This window comes from Panthera onca, chromosome E1 (genome assembly GCF_046562875.1).
Source record: "Panthera onca isolate mPanOnc1 chromosome E1, mPanOnc1 haplotype 2, whole genome shotgun sequence".
Taxonomy (NCBI): domain Eukaryota; kingdom Metazoa; phylum Chordata; class Mammalia; order Carnivora; family Felidae; genus Panthera; species Panthera onca.
Window position 1 is genome coordinate 4,840,071 of NC_138352.1, and position 21,714 is coordinate 4,861,784.

General features: G+C 45.3%; 1 long non-coding RNA gene across 1 annotated transcript; it reads right to left on the minus strand.

Moving 5' to 3' along the window:
- Positions 1-490: 490 nt before the first annotated feature.
- LOC132687406 (uncharacterized) lies at positions 491-18,874 on the minus strand. The gene is made up of 3 exons (XR_009614088.3): positions 18,627-18,874; positions 1,978-2,101; positions 491-771 (listed from the first exon to the last, which is right to left on the minus strand). It is a non-coding gene; the product is annotated as an uncharacterized LOC132687406 (long non-coding RNA).
- Between the last annotated feature and the right edge of the window lie 2,840 nt (positions 18,875-21,714).

The window sequence follows — 21,714 nt, forward strand, 5'->3', positions numbered from 1 at the left end:
CGTCAGCTCCGGACCCCCCCCCCCCATCACCCCAAAACTTCATTAATCATTAGGTAAAGGGGAGACTCAGTTAACAGTTCTCCTCCGGGTACAGGCTCTCCTTTCCAATGCAGATTTCGGCAGTTGAGGGGGAAGCAGAGAGCTTTTCCTGCACCTGCTGGGTTTTGTTTACTTTTTTTTTTAATTTAATTTTTCTAATTTACATCCAAATGAGTTAGCATACAGTGTCACAATGGGTTTTGTTTACTTTTAACTTGAAATAATCTTTATGCCAAAGCGGCCCATCTTGGAGCAGCCTGCCCTTGGCCCCTATGGCAACATTAGCAAGACGGGAAAATGTATTTTTTAACATTAACAGTATGAATTACTCTTCACTTGTTTCATTGTCATACGAAGTCAGCAACACTCAGGTCGCTTTAGGTACATTGCCATTTCTAGTTATTCCTTGTAACATGGCATTAGATTCTTTTTTTTTTTTACATTCATTTATTTTGAGAAAGAGAGAGACAGAGCATGTGAGCAGAGGAGGGGCAGAGAGAGAGAGAGAGAAAGAGAATCCCAAGCAGGCTCCACGCTGTCAGTGCAGAACCCGACGTGGGGCTCGAACCCACGAACTGTGAGATCATTGATGAGGTTTTGCGGTGACGGCGGGGTTCATGGGGCTCAGAGCTGGCGGCCAGGAGAGAATTCTTGAAGATGTCTTTGGTGCAAAAAGGTGATTTTAGTAGAACACGGGGACAGGACTCATGGGCAGGAAGAGCTGCCTGGACCCTGTGGAGACACAGGTTATATATTTGGGACTCGGGGGAGGTAAAGTCCAGGGGGAGTTTCCACTGGGATTTTCATCTGCTAAGGAGGACTCACAGGCTACTGGAGCCCCAGCTGTTGTCAGGCTAAGGTTGTTTTTCCCTCTGGCAAAGCGTTAGCGTTACCGTTGGCAGTTCCTGGACTTCAGGCCATTGATGGGATTGCCTTTATCTGGTAAACCGGTGGGCAATCTTCTCTGTTTAGCCAGTGGTTTTGTTGTGCTTTCTTGTTTTTTTGGGTAGCCGGGAGTGTCCAAGGAATATCACACATGTCCCACCCGGGGACATACACATCAGCCTGTCGCATGCTCCCTCATCAATCCCACCGAGTGAACTGGTTACCCCGGGGAACTCTCCCATTTGACTCTGATGAGGGAGGGTGAGACAAGCTGAGGACAAAGCCCAAGCTAGCAACATCCCACCCCCCCCCACCTCACCCCCGCCCCCCATGACAGTGGGTTGGTTAAGTGACATTCCCCAGGCACTCCTAGCTGCCCAGGAACAAAGAGAAGGGGAAAAACAGTTAACTGATAGAGATTCAGTCATGCTAGACTCCATCAGTTTACGAATACCTTAGTAAATTACAAGAAAAGGGCAATCTTCTCAACAGCCTAATTTCCAGAAACCTGTAGACTCAGTTCCCCGGAGCCCCTGATATCACCCTCTCCTCCTCAGTGATGTGGGGAACCAAGGCAAGAAGGAAATGGCAGGTAACATTTCCTTATAACCTGCAGCCCATTGGCAAATACGGAGTGTAACTAACGTTTCTCTAGGCGCTTCCTGAGGTCTTAATGCTAATGCTTCCCTAGAGGGAAAAACAACCTTAGCTTGACAATAGCTAAGCCTCCAGGGATCTGTTAGCTCTTCACATATGGAAATCTCTTTAAGAAACTTCCTCAGGGATTTATCTCCCCCAGCCCCCAAGTGCCAAGTATATAACCAGTCTCTCCTCCGGGTCTTGGGAAAGCTCTTCTTGGCCCGGGTCCCGTCCCCGTGCTTTAAGAAAATCACCTTTTTTTGCGCCCAAGACGTCTCAAGAATTCTTTCTCGGCCTTGGCTCCAGAACCCCCGTCACTCCAAACCTCATCAACTGTTAAAAAAAAGAAAGAAAGAAAGAAAGAAAGAAAGAAAGAAAGAAAGAAAGGAGTCTACAGTTTTGATGGGTTTTTACCTCCTATGATGCTTTAAATGAGGCATTTGCAGCCCTGAACACTGAGAATCCCTCCTTTGGAGACCCTCAGGCAGCGCAGAGGAGGGGGACAGGACACGAACAGGAGTCCCACGGTTGGTTCTTACTGGAGAGAGAAAAAGAAGACATTGGATCCTAGTTGGGGCTCTCTGGCCAGGCCCGGAAAGTCCCACAGGATCAGCTAAGAGAGAAGGCGGAAGTTACAACCTTTCTACGGATCATCATTAGATCTAATTAGAAATAGAAGTAGAAATAATTAGTAGAGTCACCTGCTAGTTTCTAACCTCCTCCCCGAATCGTGTCCCCCCAAATTCTTATGTTGAAATCCTGACCCCCCCCCCCCCCCTCCGGATACAGCAGAGTGTGACTGCAGCTGACAAGGCCTTTCAAGAGGTGGTTAGCTTGCAACGAGGTCATTATGGTGGGTCCCAACTCAATGACTGGTGTCCTTGTAAGAAGAGGGGTTGAGGACACAGACGGATGCAGGGGGAAGGCTGTGTGAGGACAGGGAAGAAGAAGACGTCAAGGAAGCCAAGGAGAGAGGCTTCGGAATTAACCGCCTCTGCCTACACCTTGATCCCAGACTTCCGGCCGCCAGAATCGTGAGCGAGTTACATTTTGGTCGGTCGAGCCACCCGGTGGGTGATCCTTCACCACGGCAGCCCTGGCGAATTAAAAAGCGAGGTAGCACAGCGTGTCCTAAACCATTATCTGCTTCCACTCGTGTAGGCTGGTAGCATTGATGAGGATTTGGGTGGCCTGGCATTTAAAAATTCTCTTTTCTCTTAGGTTTCTGTGACTATGGGGTTTAGCGGTCGCGTGATAGGGTTGAGGGTGCATGACTAGCCCACGAAGTTGCAGGAAGCCTTTCCGAACTGCCCGTAGTGACACCTGTATTCACGTCGTTACTAAGACACATGCGTTCCGCGGATGTGGTGGGAATTTCCGTTCCAGGAAGCAATGCTTTCCTATATTAAAGACCGACCGGGGTGCCAGTTTAGAACGAGCGTGCTCATGGTTACCACTAGTAATGTGGGTCGGTGCTACCAGCTACACAGGGCTTGGGGTAGGTCTGTAGGGCCTCTACAGCTTCCCTTGGGTGACTGCCACTAAGATACGATGCTCTTAGTCTGTTCAGATTCCTACAACAGACGACCACAGACTGGGAGGCTTATACACCGCAGAGATTGATTTCTCAGGGTTCTGGAGGCCGGGAACTCAAAGATCAAGGCGCCAGCAGACTCGGTGCCCGGCCAGGGTCCTCTTCTGTGTTCACAGATGGCTGTCTTCTTGCTGTGTGGCCTCACATGGCAGAAGGGGCGAGGGAGCTCTCTGGGCTTCTTTCCTCTTTTTCTTTTTTATGTTTATTTATTTTAGAGAGAGAGGGAGACACAGAATCCGAAGCAGGCTCCAGGCTCCAAGCTGTCAGCACAGAGCCCGACGCGGGGCTCGAACCCACAAACCGTGAGATCATGACCCGAGCCGAAGTCGGACACGAAACTGACTGAGCCACCCAGGTGCCCCATGCAAGGGCCTCGCCCTCATGATCTAAATACCTCCCAAGGGCCCACCCCCTACTCCCATCATATCAGGCAATGGGATGTCACACATGATATTCAGGAGGACACAAACATTCGTTTATGACAACTAAAGAATAAGCCATTGAGTTTATGAAAATATAAAGGATAAATATAACAAATGTAGTTATTAACACTTGCTTGGTGCAGGTTTTTTATGTTTACTTATTTTCGAGGGGGGGGGGAGTGGGGAGGGGCAGATCTGAAGTGGGCTCCATGCTGACAGCAGGCAGATTGGCACGGGGCTTGAACCCCCAGACTGTGAGAATCATGACCTGAGATGAAGTCGGATGTTCAACAGACTAAGTCACCCAGAAGCCCCTACTTTCTGTGTTTTAAAGAAAGAATAAAACTTGCAAAAACAATAGTGTATCTTTGGTTACAATTATTAGCACCACCCCCGTCCTGCCTGGGCAGAGGACCCAGACTGACCATCAGAGACTCAGGGATGAACACATACGTCTCTCTCTTCCCCTGTTTCCAGACTGGGGATTGCACACAGCCTTGCGCTCAAATCCTTTTCTTAGGGCTATTCTTGGCTCTTCTGTATTTGTCAGGTTTTGCCATTTGATTCTCTGTTCGAAACTTACATTAGCACCGTTGTCTTTCAGAGAGAAAACCATCCTCCCTTTTCCAATTCTCTGGCTTCTCCCTGGCTGTTTCCGCCGTGAAAACACTGCCTGAGTCAGAAAGGGAATGACCGTGTGGCATTGCCATGCAGAACTGCCTTCAGGAACATCCACGGGGTCTCCCGACCTTCCCTGTCTTTGGAAGCTCGAAGCTGCCCCTGTCCCTGGGTGTTTGTGGGCTGTGTGTGGAAAATGCCCGCCTTGTGTGCCTTTCCTCTTCCCGCTGACATTGCCCTGCCCACCGAGCCCTGCCCGGGGAGCCCGTGAACCAGGACGTGATTTCCGAAACGCCTTCCTAAGCATCCCCATTCATCAGCTCATTGATTTTCTTCCTGTAGGCTTTGCAGGTATTTGCTGCAGGTAAGGAAGGAGTAAGGAAGAACCGGACATGATGAAGAGGCTCCCATCTGATGGGAAGACAGAATGAAAAGTACCCCGGCCTCCAGAAGCTGAGGTCAGAACCCGAAGAGAGGGGCTATCTGTCATATGTGTAGCAGAAGACAGGTAGTGAGTGACAGAGCCCCAGCTTGAAAAGGTCGACAGCTGAAGAAGAAACCAGGCAGGTGAAGGAAAACCTTCTGTTTGGAAAAGCCCATTAATTACCAATTGACAGAGGAGTCTTGAGACTGATATGTGACCAGATGTCCTTCTGTTTCTGTTAACAGAACTAAAAACTCCCTGCTTAAAAAAAAAAAAAAAAAAAAAAAAAAAAGGCAGGAGGGTTAAGAGAGCAAGCTTAATAATGGAGATTGAGATTCCCTTGCCTCCCCCACAATACCAAGGGGCCCCAAACATTCTCAGGCCCACCTGATTTAGGAAACTGTGTCGATCAGCATTTTATTTTGCAGAAAGAAAGGGAGTTTAAGAATGTCTCTCCTTGGGGCACCTGGGTGGTTCAGTCAGTTAAACGTCTGACCCTTGGTTTCGACTGGGGTCGTCGTCTCACAGTTCGCGAGTTCGAGCCCTGTATCGGGCTCTGTACTGACAGCAAGGAGCCAGCTTGGGATTCTCTCTCTGCCTCTCTCTCTCTCTCTCTCTCTCTCTCTCTTTGCTCCTCTCATGCTCACTTGCTCTCTCTGTCTCTCAAAAGTAAATAAATGAACTGAAAAAAGTCTCTCCTTTTCCACTTGAGCAATAAATGTGTGCAGAAGTCGTTCTAGTCAACAAGACTGTACCGGCTGCATTAGCTTCAAAGTCAAAGACAAGAATGAACAATCCATAAGAAAGGAATATGCTTATGAAGGATAGCCTAGAAGACCCTGAGATTCACACGCCCTGGAGAGGGCAACATTTCTCCTTGCCTACGATGTCTATACTATTTCAAACGCATCAAAAAGGCAAAGTAGTTACAGCCAAGGAGATTGAGAAAAACTTCTGGGTCCAGGCGTGACCGCAAATGCCCCCTGGAAGGGAGAAATCGTTGATGATACACTTGATTATTGTCAGAATTGGTTCCTTTATCTTCCTCGGCTGGAGTTGAGGCTTGCCCATTAAAGAAGAATGGGACAGAATGAACACGGGGAGGATGAGAAATGATAGACACGCCGTAGGAAGAAGATGAGAGAGAGAGAGCTGGGAACTCAAATTCTCATAAGGCCAAGCAACGACGACAAAGTTCCCTGGGCCAGAGTTCTCTTCCGTTCCGCAGGGTGCCTGCCCCATACTCCATATGCCAACAGAAGGTTAGATTTTAAATCTTGGGGAGAATGAATACCTTGTTGCAAAGGAACACTGGCGATCCCCATACTTCGGATCCCCATACTTTGTGCCAAGTTAGGTGAGACAGAGTACCTCTGGAACCCCTGGAGAGTCCACATCCTAGGGGGATGATGTGACAAGTTTACCTGGGGCAATCTTGTCCCAGGGCATCCCCTCAGCTTCTGGATCCTGGGCTTGTTCTGTTTGTTTGTTTGTTCGATTTCAGGATCCTAAAGAGAAAAGCAAACAGAGCCTCCACGCCCTGCAAATGACAGATGTTTAACTCCTCTGAGGCTTTGTTCTTCACCTTAATCACAGCTACACGAAGAAAAACACCAGCAAAGGCATCATCAGTGAGATGAACGCATTGACCCTCTAGAATATTTATAATTACACAGGTACCTGGAGATGGGGGTGGGGGTGGGTGGGAACGGGACTCACCCCCTCCTCCCTGCCCACTTAAATTTCTTATTTTGTCTGGCTGCATGGTAGTAGCAGTTTGTGATCAGAAATCACCCAATCTTTGGGTCAGTGTGACCATTGATACACATTTGACTGCATCCACGCAGATCTTCCCGGAGTAGAGTGGGAAAGAACTAAATGATGGCAGTCATTGGCGTTTAGTGCAATTGCGAATGTTTAAGAAACCCAGAGTGGGTATTCAGGGCACGGTGTTTAATCCCTTTTGTTGTTTGTTTTTCGTTTTTGTTTTTGTTTAAAGTAGCAAAATCCAGGGAACCAAAGCCACAGGAAGTCTCTGTGGGAGACGAAGGTCAAGTGGAAAGGGGAAAGTGGCCACTTTATGATGTAGTGCTCGAGAGGCAAAGCAAATTGCATTTCTCCAGGGAGATTTGCTTAACCCTCAGCAGGTTCAGACAGGGAAACCCATTTGCAAATCCCCAGACAATGATGGTGGAATGTCCTTCTCCCTCCCCCACCCAACCAGGAAACCCAATACCCTATGCTGGGAACTCAGAAATAAAAAGTACTTAGGTCTAGTACGGCAAACATACAAAGGTTTCCATACAAATTTAAATTTCTCAGAAAGGCAGCAAAGAGGACACCATAACAGATCTCTTTTTCACTGTTCCCTCGCGTTAAGAACTCTTAAGGCTGGAGGGGACTTTGTGAGCCATCCCAACCCGTGTCTTCTCATTTTATGCAGAAGAAATCGAGATCCAATCCTTTTTGGAAGAGCGATCTCTAGTGCAAGAATTGTAGGGGCTTTAGTGGAGCCAGAATGTTCCAACACTCACGTTAGAATCAGCCCTGCACATACCACTTGGTGGAATCACATCCTAAATTGTTGACAGGGACGCGGATTGTGTTGTTGTCATAGCTACAAGCTGTGCTGTCATTTCCTGGAACCCAGGGAGTTTTACAGGCAGAGCTTAGTGGAATAATAGAGATGGGTCTTCAGCAACTCACCGACCCATTGGTTGAGTCTCTCCTTTCTGCTCTCCGACCATAGAGCTGTTTTCATTGTCCCATGGCAACTGCGTGGTGGTCCCTTTATTGAGGCCCGTCCCTCCTGGTTCTGGGAAATCATCATCATCCACAACCAAACTCTGACATACCTGCTTTGTTTTATGAGCCAAATTTCTTATGGTGTGTTCTTTAGGGCCCTGGTTCCTTGACATCTTGTTAGATGTTCCTTAACATAAGTATCTCTTGGCCCATAAAGTCTGAAAATTTTGATGTTAAACGAATTTTGATCAGTATAATTTTGATGTGTATAAACATGTTTGCATATTATGCTCCTCTTTAAAAAAATGTTAGTTTATTTTTGAGACAGAGACAGAGACAGAGCATGAGCAGGGGAGGGGCAGAGACAGAGGGAGACACAGAATCCGAAGCAGGCTCCAGGCTCCGAGCTGTCAGCACAGAGCCCGACGCGGGGCTCGAACTCACGAGCTGTGAGATCATGACCTGAGCCGAAGTCGGACGCTTAACCGACTGAGCCACCAGGCACCCCTTAAGTATGCTCCTTTTGAAAGCATCCACAGTGATATGTTTCATGGAGAAAAATTCATTCATGCTGCTATTTTCTGAAATATTTGTCCCCCCCCCCCCCCCCCCCAAATCTCAGCCATGTTTGGAAGCGTGTGCTTCACATCAGCTCTGGGTGCCAGAACAGCCTGACGGATCGTGATGTTCCAGCCGTTCGAAAGATACCACTTTCCAGCATCAGCTGTAAGTGTGCCTTCCAAGTCCAACCTATTTCAGATTCCAAACATGCTGTGACTTTTGTTCTGGTGAAAGCTGCTGGTCCCAGGAAAGAATGAAGCATGTTCAAGCATCCTTCTTTCCTTCGCTCCATCAAGATGCGCACCGCACAGGGAGTTCTGGGGGCATCCCAGGGCTGGTTTGGAGGGGCTCCGATCCGGGAGCCCCTCATATAGTGTCTCAGGATGCAAAGTCCTGGGCTCGACTCCTCAAGGATTCAGTCTTCCAGGAAGCTCGAGAAACCTGGTGGACACAGAGATGTCTCCCTCCTGGCTAAACCTGCCTTCTCTCGCCTCAGTGCCACCCTGGGAAGGCCGGAACGGATGATTTAATCTAGATTTTTTTCAACTTCAGGAAGAAACTTTGTTATTTTGGGGACCCTTTCACCCGGGTTCATTTTTCCTTGCCTTCTCTCCACGCACATTGGCTTGAATTAAGATGTGAGTCCAAAGAGGTCATTCGATCTTCTGACTTTTGGGCTCGGGGCAGCGGCACAAATGGAGTCCTGGTGGTTCCTATGTACGAAGGGTTTTACATAGGGGTTTGGACCCAAAGGCTGTGGTGGTAAATGACGGATTTTCTCTAGAATGGCTCTTCTGCATGTGTCCTGGGTCAACCTTCAGTCATAACAGAGATCACAATAAAGTGAGTCAAATGAGTATTTTTGTTTCCCCGTGCATGAAAGTTATGTTTACACTATACTGTAGCCTATTAAGTGTAAATAGCATTATGTCTTAAAAAACCAATGCTTTATTTATTTATTTATTTATAGTTTATTTATTTTGAGAGAGAGAGAGCATGCATGCAACCAGGGGAGGGGCAGAGAGAGGGAGAGAGAGAATCCCAAGCAGGCTCCACACTGTTAGCACAGAGCCCAACATGGGGCTCGATCCCACGAACCGTGCGATCATGACCTGAGCCGAAATCAAGAGTTGGACATATCCAACTGAGGCACCTAGGTGCCCCCCGATGCGCGTGTTTTCGTGAAAAAATACTTTATTGCCAAAAAATGCTAACTATCTGAGCTTTCAGTCAGCTGTAATCACTGATTACAGATCACCATAACGCATATTATGATGATGAAACATTTGAGATGTTGCGAGAATTACCAAAATATGACACAGAGACATGAAGTCAGCAGACGCTATTGGAGACATGTCACCAATAAACGTAGACAACGTAGGGTTGCCACAAACTTGCAATTTGTAAAAAATGCCCTATCTGCCAAAGCGCAATAAACAGAAGTGTAATAAAACAAGGTATGCCTGTAAATAGATGGGGAATTTCAGATTCTGGATCCCGGATCCCTGGATCTCTCCTTCTCAGGGACGCAACAGTGGTTTTGAGTGGATAAGCCAAAAACAAATGGCTTATACATCTGATGACGTTGGCAGCCGAGAGCATTTTAGAAGAGTCCCCATTCAATTTCCCTTTCCAGAGGTTGAACCTACCTCTGAATTTAATGGGTAATTATTTTTCAGTAGGAACGTGTACTTGCAAATAAATAAGCACTGAACTTTTGAAACTGTCCCATGGCTTAATTGGAATGCAGTTCAAGCTGTCATCACCCAAGAGGCCAGAATTAAATTCTAGGGAGATAAGCATTTCCTGTCTGACTTCCCTCATGGAGTAGGCTTCGTGCTGTGGGAACTGTGGGAAGGAACGGGCAATGTTGGTTTCTATGTTTGACCAGGAGATGGCACCATCTGGAAACCTATCTCCACATCTCACTAGAAACAAGGAGTTTCTGTTTTTCACAGGGAGGTCGAAGATGCAAAGCAGAGCTGGAAAAAAACCAAATATCGTAAAAGACCATAATTCATACAGTGAAGATTCTTGCTGTCCCTGGGTGTATTTCTTTGGGAGTCCCGAGTGGGGGGGTGGGGGTGGGCAGGGGGAACAGGCAAAAAGAAATCTCGTATGAACATTCTGGGTATTGAAGAGACAGTTTCCCAAGTTCTTTTAGAGAAAGGTACAAAAAAACAAAATGCTCTTATGTTGTCGTAAATAACAGACTGGTGTAGGGAGTGGGGGAAGGACTTTTCATTCCTTTTCTAGAAAGAAACTGCTTCACGATTCCAGTTCCATGACCTTTCCTGCTGCCCCAGAGGAATGGACACTTCCTGACTTGTACAATGAGACCACTTCATGGTTCTTACTCTCATGGTATTTAAGAACTGGGGAGGAGTTTTGAGAACATTCGGTCCAAGTTTTATCCAGCACAGGAATTGATCTCGTAAGTAGATAGTGGAAACACTGTCTATTTGCAAAGCTCACTGGGGTCGATGGTACATTCACACATCTGTCAGTTCATCGTCGGACCCGCAGGTCAGGTTGTTTTAGTTGGACTATGGCCAGCTAACACTCCTAATGCTGTTTCTTGAGTACTTTATTCGTTCACAATCCATTCATTAAATGGATAGTCACTTATTTAATTGGTATTTACCCAAGGCCAGGCACTGAAAGAAATAGGCTTATATCCCTTACCTTACTAAATGCTACAACCACCACCTGAGACACGTTCCATTATTTCCCGTTCACAGGTAAGGAAACTGAGATCAGGAAGATTAGGTAACTTGTCCAAGGGAACACAGCTAGTAAGTGATGGCGGTCACGGCAGGGAGCTTGCTTTGAACCGTCTGATGAACCCCGAGTTCATACACTGAACTACAACGTTCTCATGCTCCCAAAGTGCACGTGGGTGGCCCCTTAGGGATCCTGTCGTCTCACCCTGCCACCTAAGCATTTTTATTTGAACCTTGATGGGCACATCTGCCTTACAGGGCACTGGGACTGATCTTCAGCTTCTCAATCTCACGTCTGCCCCTTCGTCCACATGATAACCCTGCAAATGTTTGCGTGTTATGAGCCTATCCTAGTACTCGTTCTTAACAATTTTTTTTTTAAGCGAAACAGACCCAGTTTTCTAACTTTTCCTTAAAAGAGATAACTTGTACCCTCTTATTACCCTGCTGGTTTTCTCGGTAAGCTCCTCCTTTGTCAATGTTTCTTTTTTTAAAAATGCCTAAAATGGCGTGACCGGGCTAGGACACAGTGGGTGTGATTGCTTTCCTTGGTCCGCACCGTGTTCTGTCCAGAGTGGGAGGATATGGGCTCTGATGATATGTCTAAAGCCAAACCAGCTACCATTTGACCCTGTGTAAACCATTTAATCCCCTCTGGATTCTGTTTCCTTATTTGTAGGTCTCTTCGCATCCGCTGCAACCTTCTGAGACTCTCCATTGTTCATTCATGGGATATCTGCCTTCCCCGTTAGTCTGTCTTCTGTGAGGGCAGAGGCCGGGGCCATTCTGTTCCACCCTTAAAGCCTTGCTCCGTTCCTGGCACCACCCAGCTGTTTAACTGGCAAAATAATGCATCTGCCACATGGGAGTAATTAAACCCTCTCTTCCTCCTTCACGGGATTGTTGTGCAAAACCAATGAGAGAATACACATAAAAGTATTCTGCTAAAAACAATGCCACGCCCACTGCATACGCTTTGTGTCTGACTCCATTGCATACGCTTTTTGAAAAAGTCATGTGATTGCTTTGCAGGGAATACAAAACTCCCAGGGTATTTTTTTCCTTACTCTATTCAGCTGTTCATTCATTCTTTCTTTTTTAAGACCCTACTAGGTGCTCAGACAGTGTATTTTAGTTCAAAGTACTATTTATAAAGTCAGTCAGAGAAAGACAGCTATCCCATGTTTTCACTCATCTGTGGATCTTGAGCAACTTAACAGAAGACCGTGGTGGGAGGGGAAGGGGCAAAAAAAGAAATAGTGACGAACAGAGAGGGACGGAGGCAAACCATAAGGGACTCTTAAACACAGAGAACAAACTGAGGGCTGATGGGGGGTGACGGAGAGGGGAAAAGGGGTGATGGATTTGAGGAGGGCACTTGCTGGGATGGGCACTGGGTGTTGTAGGGAAGCGATGAACCACGGGAATCTACCCCTAAAACCAAGAGCACACTGTAGACACTGCATGTTGGCCAATTTGACAATAAATTATATGTAAAGAAAAAAGACAAAAAACCGAAGTACTATTTATAAGCTCAGCAAATTCCTTTCACCTCCTCGAGTTGCACTATTTTCCTCGTTTAATCCTGGTGGTCCTTCCATTGTTCCATTGACTTACATCACTTACATGTGTACAGTCTAAACCTATTACTGTTACTGCAGTGTGCAGTGACTGAGCTGGGTTTCTACTGCATTAGTTAGACACAAAAATTCCACGCGTTTGTTTCTTACTTATTTGCTGGAAAAATCGTATGGGCGGAATGGGCTCTAGGGGCTGTTTCCAATATACGAAGGTGCTGACGTGTTTTAATTCATTTCTACTGATGGAATAAGAACAATAAAGCATGCCTTAAAGGGATTTAATTACACCAGGGAAAATTTTATCTCGATTGAAGGTTATCAATTGCCTAGAGTAGCTTGCCCATTTTAGGCTGGAAGGACTCTACAAAGTAAGGAACTTAAGAGAAATTGATACCAGAGATAATAGTGTATTTTTCTTTTCTGCTAGAAGTCTTTTAAAGTCAGTGAAATTCCTTTTTACTTTGTAAGGTTTCCTACCAATGTGTTCCATGGAACTTTCTCTAATTAGATGCCTCACAAAAGACTTGTCCATGACGAGCCCTTCTGGGAGATTTATAACGTACAGATGGGAGATTTATAACGTACAGAGAGAAACCAACATAACTTCGTTTAACCCAATCTTGTCCAATCTTGACTTTAGAATCCTTTGGTCACAGACCACCCCATTTATCACCTTGGGAAATGCATGTGTGGAATAACGTTGGACAGATCTGCCTCTAGTGGTCTCTGCCTTCTAGACGGTCTGCTTCATTTGTAGACATACGCTCTTTGCACAACCCTCAGCAAATACGAAAGAGTGGAAAAAAGTCTTTCCTTTCTGTAATTTCAGTTTGAGGTGCAAGTATCAGGTGAGGCCTCAGAATTCTCTTGCAATAATTCATAAAGGTCGGTGTAAGACCTGACCAGACTCCAAAGTCTTTCGGTGTCTCAGATACTCCAAGCACATCCCGTAGAGTTGTCTTTGAGCCACGAGGGCTCTATCCATTATGCTGTGGCCAATATAGTCAAGGGAAAGCCAGCTATGCTGAGAGAAGTGTTCCTTCCATTCCAGACATTGGGCTTTGGTCCTCTCGGAGAAGGTATGGCGCTAGGTGCCATAACCGCCCAAGCCCCAAACCCTGGAGATCTCACTCTATCCAACACTCATGATGTTTTAACTAAAGCATCTGGCCCAGAGTCATGCCAAAGGAAAAAGGGACTTACCATTGCAATCTGCATCATCTTTGCTATGGGGAACTCTATGATTCTACCCTGCTTCTCCCTTAAGGGATTCTCCCAGCAGGGGCTAGTAGTCCTTTTTCCTGTCTTACAGACTACTCCAGTACCATGATTTTGAGACTCAGTCTACTTTGGGGGGATCTCTACTTCCCAGGTCCTTTTCCCTGCCTGTTGCACCATAGACCCAGGGTCACAGACTCACTCCCTAACTCCTCCAGGATCAGAGCTCAATTTTACCCATCAGCCGATAAGAAAGGTATTCTTTTTGAGCACACACTGGTGGAAACCGGCTCTTCCTGCTCCTCAGCCAGCAGCCATACAGGTGTCGGTATAACCTTGTACTTAATGTTCCATTTGAGGCAGATTTGCTAGGTCATGTGGTAACTCTGTGTTTGACATTTTGGGGATATGCCAAACTGTTTTTTACAGTGCCGAGAACTTTTGCATGCCGAACGGGAATGTATGAGGCTTCGGATATCTCCACATTGTCACCAGCACCTGTTACCTTCTGTTTGTTTGTTTCTTTGCCTTTTTAGCTGTAGACATCCTACTGGGTGTAAGGTGCTATCTCATTCTGGTTTTGACTTGCACGTCACTAATGCCTAATAACGTTGAGCATCTTTTTACGCGTCTGTTGGCTATTCGTAGATCTTGTTCAGAGAAATGTCTCTTCAAATCTTTGCCTTATTTTAAACTTGGGCATTTTATCTTTTTATGTTGGGTTGCAAGATTTTTTAAATATATACTTTGGATACTAGACTTGTCATGTTTGATTTGCAAGAATTTTCTCCCTTTCTGTGAGTTATCTTTTTACTTTATTTTAATATAATTTTTCTAGCGTTGATTTATTTTTGAGAGAGAGAGAGAGACAGAGCACGAGTGGGAGAGGGGCAGAGAGAGAGAGGGAGACACAGAATCCGAAGCAGGGTCCAGGCTCTGAGCCGTCAGCACAGAACCTGATGTCAGGCTCGAACCCATGAACTGTGAGATTATGACCTGAGCTGAAGTCGGACACTTAACTGACTGAGCCACCCAGGCGTCCCTCTTTTTACTTTCTTGATAGTGTCTTTTGACACACAAAAGTTTTACATTTTGAAGTCCAAATTATTAGTTTTTCCTCACACTTTTTTGCATAGTATCTAAGAAATGATTGGCTGATCCAAAGTTGCTAAGATCTATACCAAAGACACCTCATTTTATAGCTTTAGGTCTTGTCTTTGGTTTTTGATCCATTTTGGGTTCATTTTTGTATATGGCGTGAAGAAGGGGCCTAGTTTCATTCTTTTGCATGGGAATATCCTAGAATGTACTCTTGAACTTCTGTGTTGGGATAAGACCTAGTAAAGTCTCTGCAATTATGCAATTTCCAGATCAGGAGACTGGCTACTCGATTCCAGTTATGAGTATGTGTAACCGGAACTGTGATTTGGAAGCCAACTGTTCGGGGCCAGAACCTCATTCTAACAAACCCCAAGGGACTCTTAAATTATCGTGCTGGCTTTTCTATGGAGAGCGTCTCTACAGACCCATGAGGCTTCAGATTATGTTCCAGTGAAGGGGACCATTTTCCAGGATGGAGACATCTTTTAGGCAGATGGAGATTTGGGTGGTGATAGCATTTGGTTAATGGCATTTGGCTTGCAGGGACCTTGTCACATTGAGTCCTGGGACTGAAGATGGATGACACAATGACAGTGTCAGTTCATGGCCCAATTTCAGGGAAGACAGCAGGATTTTTTTCCAGGGGGTGTTCTCTCTCCCTCTTTCTCTTTTTTTGTCCTGTATGCCATCGGCTTCTCAAAATATGAGACAAACCAGGGGCGTCTCGATGTCTCAGTCGGTTAAGCGTCCAACTTCGGCTCAGGTAACGATCTTGCGGTCTGTGTGTTCGAGCCCAGTGTCAGGCTCTGAGCTGACAGCTCAGAGCCTGGAGCCTGCTTCGGATTCTGCATCGCCTTCTCTCTCTGCCCCTCCTCCACTCACTCACTGTCTCCCTCTCTCTCAAAAGTAAATAAACATTAAAAAAAAATATGAGACATACCAGACCCAGAAAAATGCTAAAAATCCCACCCTTTTCATAAAGGAGATTCAGAGACTAAAATGAGTATCGTCAAGAATTAAAAATATTTTTTTTAATGTTTATTTATTTTCTAGAGAGAGAGAGAGAGAGCGAGAGAGAGAGAGACAGTGAGGGAGACAGAATCGGAAGCAGGCTCCAGGCTCTGAGCTGTCAGCACAGAGCCCAACACGGGGCTTGAACTCATGAACAGCGAGATCATGACCCGAGCTAAAGTCGGACACTTAACCGACTGAACCACCCAGGTGCCCCTCAGCAAGAATTTTTATTTCTGCTCAGCAATGGATAAGCTAGTTTTTTTTTTTTTTTTTTTTTTTAACCTTTAATGAAAAGTCAGGCTTTGTAACGCTTTCATTGCTGGAATTGGGGTGGGGGAGGTCCTCACTCTTTGAACCATCTCTCTACTCTTAGATTTGATTAATATTAAGGGTCCAGGGGCACTTGGTTGGCTCAGTCAGTTGAGCCCCTGACTTCGGCTCAGGTCATGATCTCACAGCTCGTGGGTTCGAGCCCCACGTCAGGCTCTGTGCTGATGGCTCAGAGCCTGGAGCCTGCTTTGGATTCTGTGTCTCCCTTTCTCTCTGCCCCTAACCCACTCGCATTCTGTCTCTGACTCTCTCAAAAATAAATAAACATTAAAAAAAAATTAAAAAAAAATATTCAGTGTCCAAAATTTTAATTAGCATCAATGCTTGTGACAAGTTTCCCCAATCTCTCCCAATGAAACAATCACCACTGGAGAGCAATTAAAACGTGAGGCCGCCTTGACCCTGGGTTCAGGCAAAAAGGTCCCACACAGACAGATCGTTTGACTGGGTTCAGGGGTTATTTGGAGCTCAGAGTTGCTGTGTTTCTTGTGAAACAAGCATGAATTGTCATGGCCAGTGTCAAGGGTCTGGAATGGCATGTTGGTTCACCCCTCAGGAGTTGGGCTCCCGTCTGGTGAAGAGCGCCCATCTTTGACCAAAGGCCAGCTCTCAGGATGTAACCTTCTTAGAGAAGGGACGGCTTGTTCTCTTGGCACGAATAAAGCTCATGCTGTGTTTGTGTACCATCATGTGCCAGTTCCCAGCAGCGCAGAAGGGACTGAAACATACCACCGTAGGACAGAATCCAAGATGCCAAGGGCCAGAGTCATGTGACCATCCTGTGAATGCAATGGCTTTAAACACTGGGTGGAAAGGGGACAATAGAACGAAGAGCCAGAGATTGTTTTTTCACACAGGGCGAAAGGAAGCCCCATCCCTCTCAGATGAACTTGTCCCTGTGGCATGAGAACATTGTTTCCACTCTATTTATCTCGCTCACTTATTTGCTCTTTGCAAGTAGCTTAAGCAGAGTAAACATCTGAGTGGAATTTATTCTGATTACCCTTTTGAATTCCTGGTGGAAAACACAGAATTATAGCTTTAAGAACCTCCCTGCCATGAAATACATATTCATGATCTTTATTCAAGTTACTGGGTCGTGACATGCAAACGCGCGAATGCTGGTCGCTCCACTGCTTGCCATTTAGAGCAGCAGGAATAATAGTTCTGTTCTCCAACTGAGTACGAACACAATAGCAATTTGGACTAAAACGTACATTCACCACCACCCTCCGCCCCAAAAAGCAAGGTGACTTAAGAAACAACCATGTTCTGAGAAAGGAACACATTCTTTTAGAAACAGGATACTCAGGGCACCCGGGTGGCTCAGTCGGTTAAGCATCCGACTTTGGCTCAGGTCATCATCTCGCGGTTCCTGGGTTCAAGCCCCACGTCGGGCTCTGTGCTGCCAGCTCAGAGCCTGGACCCTGCTTTGGATTCTGTGTCTCCCTCTCTCTGCCCCACCCCCACTCACGCTCGGTCTCTGTCTCTGTCTCTCTCGAAAATAAGTACACGTTAAAAATTAACAAGAAATAGAAATAAGATACAGAGATAAAAATGTAGACACAGACCGATACTGTAGTTGACATGAAGCAAATCTTCACTGATCACATTAGACCTTTAATCCCCATTCCTGTTAGTTTTTTAACATACAAATCAGAGGGGGTCAGGTTTTTCTCATTTCTCTTTACGATTTAGACTTTTACATTCTGTGCTACAGTTTGCTGCTTTAGAGCTACTAAAGCTAACTAAGGTTAGGGCTAACTAAGATTTACAGTTTGCCCACTTTATTATGTACAGCTTGAAATGCCTGCCTCCCTTCTGTTTCTTCTATTTCCCTCTACTTAACTGAACTAGATTTATTAAATTAAATCAAGGCAAATTACAAGTAGCTGACAATGAAGAGATATAGTGGAGGCAGTCTGCAAGCAGTCATGTCTATGATGATGGTATGTCAACAGTAATGATGTTTCTGTAGTAAAAGCTTTTAAGTGTCCACGAATGGTCACGAATTGTTGTTTCAAATGTGGGGTGATGATGATGGTGGTGCTTTCTCTAACATTTACCGAGTTCTTCTGAGGATGCCAGTATGTGTTTGTAATAGGCTTTCTGCTCATTTCCTCACTTAGTCATTGCAATTCGATAACGAGACGGGGGCTCTTATCAACCATTTATTCCACATGAGGAGACCGAGGCTTCATGGCCACAGGAACTTAACCCAAAAAAGCAAGGCAAGTCCGTCATCTGTGAAGGACTATGGCTAATGACAAGCCCCCACCAAGAACAAAGGTCCATGCCAACAGCCAGGGAAAATCCTAGTTCAGTCTTGCATTTGGGTTTAAAGATTTTAAAGCTTATGAACGGAAAGGATAAATGACTGGCAGAGACCATGTTCAAAGACGGGAATACATTTGACAGGGATTCAGACGGGAAATGGGGCTACTACATCGGACACGGTTAACTACAATTTGGTACAGGTGGGGACATTCCCTGTGGATTGAGTCGGTGTGCCTTCCAGTTTTAAAACTTTAAGTCCTATTTTCCTGGGAATCCTATGGCTCAAAAGAGATATCAGCTTATGTAATAACACTGCATGTGGGCCACTGGACCCTACGCTGCAAAGTGGATAATGAAGAAACGAGAAGAAATACTTTTTGGCTATTTATCTCCAAAGACAGCAAAGGTATCAACAGATGCATGAAATCAGCAGCTAATACCAGACCTCACACTTACCTGAAATGTTCAGGCTAGAATTGTGTCCTCAATACTAACTTCTCAGCTTGAAGTAGAGAGCCTCGTGGCAAGATACAAAGAAAGTGGACTCGTTTGTGGGTTGCTGGCAAGTTTCTTGAGCTAGTCTTCCTGTGATAGGTAGGGCACATCATTCGTCATTTGTGATTAACATTTTTGAGATTCAGATGAGGCATGGAGCAGTAATACTTAATGTTTGGTGAAGCGAAAGGAAAGCCAACGGCTTCTGACTTTTTTCCATCTCGTCTCCCTCATTTCAAAACAAATATGCTAATATCGCTCCAAGATTTGTGGCAGATGATTGGGTAATGTGAGCCTGGGGGCTGGGGGGTGGAAATAGACCAATATCAGGAAGAAGAGGATTAGGGATTGCCATGCAATGGGGGGCCAAGCGAGTGAGAAAACAAATAGGGAGCCCGGCGACGCAGAGGGGTTTAGAATTTATAAACATTGTTCATATTTTTTCTCACAAAGTCAGAAGGAGGGAAAGCGGAAAAGCAGATGAAGTAAGGGGTCACGGCAGAGAGGAAAACACTCAAGAAAACGTCCAGTGCCTCATCTACTTGAAACTTACATATATGCCAATTGGAACACTCGGAATCCAAGCAAGAATAAGGAGCAAGGAAAACGCTTTTCCCATTTGCTGAGTGGTCATCAATAAAAGGATATATCTAATTTTGTATTGTTGTTTTCACAAGCATCGCGAACAGAAGGCTTTCATTTGTGAAGAGCAGGTCTGGAAGATTGTGTCTGTACTTCCCTCTTATTTGGTGGTTCCATAGACTGCGGGACAATTTTATCCTTTGGATGAACTCTTGATAAAGCTTGAATAAAAGTCAAAATTTCAGCCATATTCTCTGCTCTCTCTCTCTCCTTTCTCTCAGAAACCAGAGTTGACCAAAATCTGACCAAAACTCAGATTTTTAAAAATGTTTATTTATTGAGAGAGAGAGAGAGAGAGAGTAGGGGAAGAGGAGAGAGAGAGGGAATCCCAAGCAGGCTCTATGCTGTCAGCACAGAGCCAGACGCAGGGCTGTGAGATCATGACCTGAGCCAAAACCAAGAGTCAGATATTTAACCAACTGAGTCATCCAGGCGCCCCCTCCAAATCATTCAGATTGACCAGAAAGCCAGAGCCTGGGGCTCCACCCGATAGGTCATCTGGCTCATAAATGAGATCCTAATGTTGAAAGTCTATAGAGTTTAGCTAAAAAAGGAAGACCCCCAACAATGGGCTTGGAAAAGTTTTGGAAGTAAAAATGCTCCTTGACATCCAAAAAACAAAAAAGAAAAAAAAAATCCGAATGGAAAAAGCAAGAGAAAGCAGAAACATGAACAAGGCCATTCTAAGTCACTGGTCTTTGGGTGGATTTGGGTCAGGGTCACAGACCCAGTGGCCAGCATTGGGCTGTTTGAGAAGTTTCAGGGCTTTGCAAGCAAGCCATTGTAGAAGCATGACTCACTGCACGGTGAATCATTTGAAGCCTTCAGAACTAGAGATTAACCACCAGGAACCTGGCCCATGTTTGCAAGAAGTGGCCCAGGCCATCCAAACAGAACAGAACCACAACCTTCACCTCCACTGTGGGACATTCCATTTAGTACAGGCCATCACAACCCCTGGAATGTTCCTGTATTCTTTCCCACGGCTTACATAATTCAGGCTTCCACGGGTGAAGAATTTTATTCTGTATTATTTTACTATTTAAATTGAGAACTTTTTCTTGGATATGCTCGGTGGCCGGAAGAGAGCTCAGCGCTAAAGGCGGACAGAAGGGGGAACATTTGTAACTTTGAAATAACAAAAACCACAGTTTCCCCTTTAAATAGTAGAGCTTTGTTTATTTTTAAAAACAGCTCTTTCTACAGCTGCACAGAGCACCAGATGTTCTTGCTGTGAGGTTTGGGCATAGAAAGCCCTTGGAGGCGCCAAGCTCACGTTTGTTTCCAGAACGCCCACCTACTCTCTCCCTTTCCATATTGTTTACAGGAAAAATCCATTATTCTTAACCACCAAGCAACTTGGAAGTCTGTTTAATCCCTTAAGGGTAGAGAAAATAAATGTGAGCAAGTTAGAAAGAAGATGGTAGAATAAAGTAGAAGCTGATCAATCCTAAAGTAGGAGAATGGACCTGGGAAGAAGCTGGAAAACAAGGTAGAGGAAATGATGACCTTTTGTGAAGATAATTGGCTGAAAAGTTAATAAAACAAAACAAAAAGACCCCAACTCTCCCAAACCCTAACTATTATGCCTCTTGTTTTCATTATGCAAAACATTGTTTGAGGGACTTTGTTTTTCCATCAGGACAAGTTATTTTCATGCTACAGATGCAAACACAAAGGGAAAATAATAAAATGATGAGGAATCCAAGTGTTAGGTTGTCACAAACTAATTTTTCTTATGTGTATTTATTTTTGAGGGGAAGAGAGAGAGAGGGAGAGAGACAGAAAGTGCTGGGGAGGGGCAGAGAGAGAGAGAGAAAGAGAGAGAGAGAGAGACAGAGGACCCAAAGGGGGTTCTGCTCTGACAGCAGAAACTCCCATGCAGGGCTCGAACTCATGAACCTGAACCGTAAGATCACGACCTGAGCTGAAGTTGGACGCCTAACCAACTGAGCCACCCACGCGCCCCTTGTCACAAACCGATCTTAACCGGTGTGGTTATTACAGGGATTAACTTTCTCCTGGTAAATAGTACAATGAAGACGCCGTCTTGGCCCGTGCCAAATCTGGCCGGTTTTTGTATGGCCCGTGAGCTAAGAATGATTTTTATATTTTTAAAAGGCTGTAGCAAAAAAGAAAGAAGGTGGAACTGAGACCTCATGTGGCCTGCAAAGCCTAGAATATTTATGATCTGATCCTTTACAGAAAGAATGTGTGACCAACAGAGTCCCAGGAACACCTAGTGCCCATACTCCTTTATCTTCCCTTGTCTTGTTGTATTTGATTTTTTGCTCTTATCATGATAATCCCAACCTAGTATCTATTGAGAACAACCATGTGTCAAGCACCATCCTAAAAATGTCTTCGTTAATCTGTTTAACGTTAACGAAATACCGTAAATAGGTAT